Genomic DNA, 3,790 nt, shown 5'->3' with positions numbered 1-3,790 from the left:
CTTCTTGTTTTTTATACTTAATGAAAGCTACTATTTTTTTTAAACAAACACAACATCTAATTAAAACTTGAAGAGTCAGTTACAGTTAGGATAGCAAGAAGAGTAAGCTAAACCTGAAATTCTAGAGTTAATTGCTACATGATGAGCTTTGCCATTTAACTTCCTATTTACATACAAAAAAGAAATGGAATTGAAGGAGGGAGAGAGCTTCTTGATGTCCTTGTGACCTGCTTTGCTGTCCAATACAGTGAGCTTCTGTTGCTGTTAAAAAAATTGTTAAGATTCATTGAGTTTCCTTTCAAGATGAGATGTGTAACTCCATGATTTGTAGCCCACAAAATACCCATCAAAGCAGCCTGACTTTCACTTTCATCTACTGACTTTGTGGTGGTGATTTTGATTCTCCTGCTACTTGATGTGTCCTTGGGGTGCCATTGGGTCGACTGATAGGGAAGAATTGGGTATGCTTTGAGGTTGGTGATTTGAGTACGTATGAAAGCTTTTGTGTTGTGAACAAGTTGTTCCATCTGAAAGTGCTGGCTTCTGAAAATGATATCACATCTAAGCTTCCATGAGTGCCAAAGAGAGGTAGATATGAGCTCTAGAGGTGTGAGTGAGGAGGAATGATCTATATTTGATTCCATCTGAAGAAGTTTTGAGAACCAAGTGACCAAGTTTGATGGACTATCTTGGAGAATTAGATTTTCAGATATTTCGTGAAGGAAGGCCTTGGTGACTTGGCAATTATGCAAGAAGTCTATTATAGTTTCTTCTTCTTGTGAGCATAATGGGAAGAGAGAGGTTATGTTGGGGCAAATTCTGGAGAGTTTATTGTTGAGTGGGAGGATATCATGTGCTAACTTCCAAAGGAATAACAGTATTCTGGGGTGCACTCTCAGTTTCCATAAAGGTTTCCAAACAGAGGAGTTAGAATCACCTCCGTTAGCTGTTTGATTTTGGATAAGAAAGTTGTAATAAGAAGAAACAGTATTATTTCCACATTGGGATAACATCCATTTTTGAGAATCTTGTGTTGATGTTAGGGGAATAGTTAACACTCTATGTTGGATATCAGGAGGAAAGAGCAGAGAGAGTGCTTGTTTATCACACGTTTTGTAACTGGAAATAAGTTGTGACACATAAATGTAACCAAGATTGTTTGTAGGTATACCCAGACTAAGAAGACCTTGAATCCATGGGTCAGTCCAAATGTTAACAGAAGTGCCCACTCCTATATCCCATGCAATGTGAGCATCAACAAGATTTTGCTACTTATGAATAGTCTTCCTAAGCCATGAAGAATTAGAATAAGTTCTTCTTGAAGAATATTTATCTTTCAGAAATATAACCCAAGGTGATTGAGAGTTAGTTTTGTAAGTCCAATTGAGTTTACTTTTGAGAGCTGCATCATCCAAATTGATATTTCTGAAGACTAAACCACCTAATTTTTTTTGGCTTACAATAGAAGATCAATGTTTAAAATGAATTTTCCTTGTTGAGGAGGTAGTTCCTCACTAGAAGTCTCTCTAAAGAGATGCCCTAACTTTCTTGATTTTACAAGGAATATCAAAGATAGCTGCCATCCGATATCTTGGAGCAGCAGCTAAAGATGATTTGATAAGTTCACCCTTACCTGCCTGAGAGGGAATGTTGGTTTTCCATTTACTGAGCTTTTGTTTTAATTTGTCAATACGGGGGAGAAAGGAAGCTACTTTTGCTCTGCCAATGATGATATTGGTACCTAAATAAGGATCTTTTTTGCTAATCTGCCTAACTTTAAGAATTCTGGCAACCATCCTGCAATGTTTGTGATGGGCATTGGAGCTAAAAAAGATAAATATTCTTTTCTGAAAATTGATCATTTGACCAGAGGCATTGCCAAATTGATTGAGCAGGCTTAGCAGGTTCTTAACTGAGGGGATGTCAATCTTTAGGAAAAGATGACAGTCACCTGCAAAAAACAGATGAGTGATGATGGGAGTGGAGGTAGAGGACTTGAATCCTTGAATATTACCTTCAGCCTGAGCATTCTGAAGCAACCTACTAAGAGCTTCCATGCAAATAATGAATAAATATGGGGATATAGGGTCTCCCTGTCTCAACCCTGTATATGGGTAGAAAGAATTTTCTGGTTGTCCATTGAAAAGGGCTGAAGAGGAGGAGGTAGAGATGCATTGATGAATATGAGAGGAAAATCCTTTAGAGAAACCCAAATTAACTAACATACTTAAGAGGAAGCTCCATTCTATCCTATCAAATGCCTTAGACATATCAAGCTTAAGACCCATATACTTTTGATTACCTTTCATGTTCTTTATTGAATGAACAATTTATAATGCAATGATAATGTTGTCTGTGGGTTGTCTACCAGGAATAAAAGCTCTCTCGTGAGGGCTAATAATGTTATCCAGCTGAGGCTTGAGTCTGTTAGCTAGTAACTTAGAAATGATCTTGTAAGTTGTATTGCATAGGCTTATGGGTCGAAAATCAGCTGGAGTTACTAGGATTTTTGTTTTTGGAATTAGAGCCATATGGGTTTGATTGAGAATAGGTGGCATAATTTTCTGTTTGAAAATATCCTACACCATAGCAACAATGTCATCTGCAATCACTTCCAAGTTTTGATGAAAGGAGGGGGAGTATCCATCAGGACCAGGAGCCTTATCAGCTTTTAAGTGGTGAACCACCTGAGTTATCTTATCAACATTAGGAATTTCCCTAAGGAGTAGGCTGATAACAAGTTGAAATAGGGAGAGAATAGTGTCTGAAGGTGTGCGGGAAGTGGTTGTGAGCATGTTGGAGAAATGAGTACCAACAAAGCGTTAATTGATTGTGGGTCTACAATCCAGTCACCTTTGGCATCCTGAAGGCTTTCGATAGCATTATTTCTATTCCAGGATGAAGTCATAGTATGAAAATTTTTTGTATTCCTATCCCCTAAAGAGATAATATTGTCCCAGGATTTCCTTTTCCAATACGACTCTTGTTCATCTAGGGGGTCATTGAGCTGCTTGAGTAGGATAGTGTGTTGGTTTTTTTCCATACAATTCTCCATTTGAGCTGTGAGGTTTTTAATGTTTTGCATCAGTTGATTGCAATGGTGGAAATTCCATTTACCGAGGAGAGGTTGTAGTTGTAGGAGTTTATTTTGAACCAAGGTAGATGGGAAATCAATTGTATGATTTTGCCAATGTCTACTAATGGTGGCCAATATATGGACAATCAATTGTTTTATATGGACAACTATTTTCGGGTCCAATACAAGTCAACTATGTTTAACTTAATTGACTTTAATTTGATAAGGGGACAACTCAAGAAAACCTTAAATGTTAAACAGTAATTAACTCGAGGATCATTAACTAATACTACAATACTTAAACATAATGAAAAAAGATGTTCCCGCGAGGACCCATTAAATTTAGAACTAAATGGAAAAATTGTAACTGATCTTTTTAGTTGAAAAAAAAAATGAAGTTTTTATGGTATCCAATTTACCTATTAGACTTTTTTTTAGATTTTTAAGAGATTCCAGGTTAGATTTGAAAATGTAAAAAGTAAAATCAATGAAATTTTTTAGTTGGCTTGATAGAAGAAGATCAAGTTGATCTGACAACATCCATGTAGGTATAATTTCTCTTGCCAGGACGGGATCTGAAACAGTAGCAAGAAGAGAAGAGGTGAACCAAGTGATTACAGAGAAAATCATTAAAATTAATGGACGAAAATCATTGAAAGTGGGGGGATTATTTTCTCTCCCTCTCTATCTCTTCAGTATTCTCACCAATGGAAG

The sequence above is a fragment of the Eschscholzia californica genome, unplaced genomic scaffold (assembly GCF_041429995.1).
Source record: "Eschscholzia californica isolate CP2 unplaced genomic scaffold, dmEscCali1.0.p SCAF_2, whole genome shotgun sequence".
NCBI classification, from domain to species: Eukaryota; Viridiplantae; Streptophyta; class Magnoliopsida; order Ranunculales; family Papaveraceae; genus Eschscholzia; species Eschscholzia californica.
The sequence above is the reverse complement of the archived record's forward strand: the minus strand, read 5'-3'. Positions refer to the sequence as shown.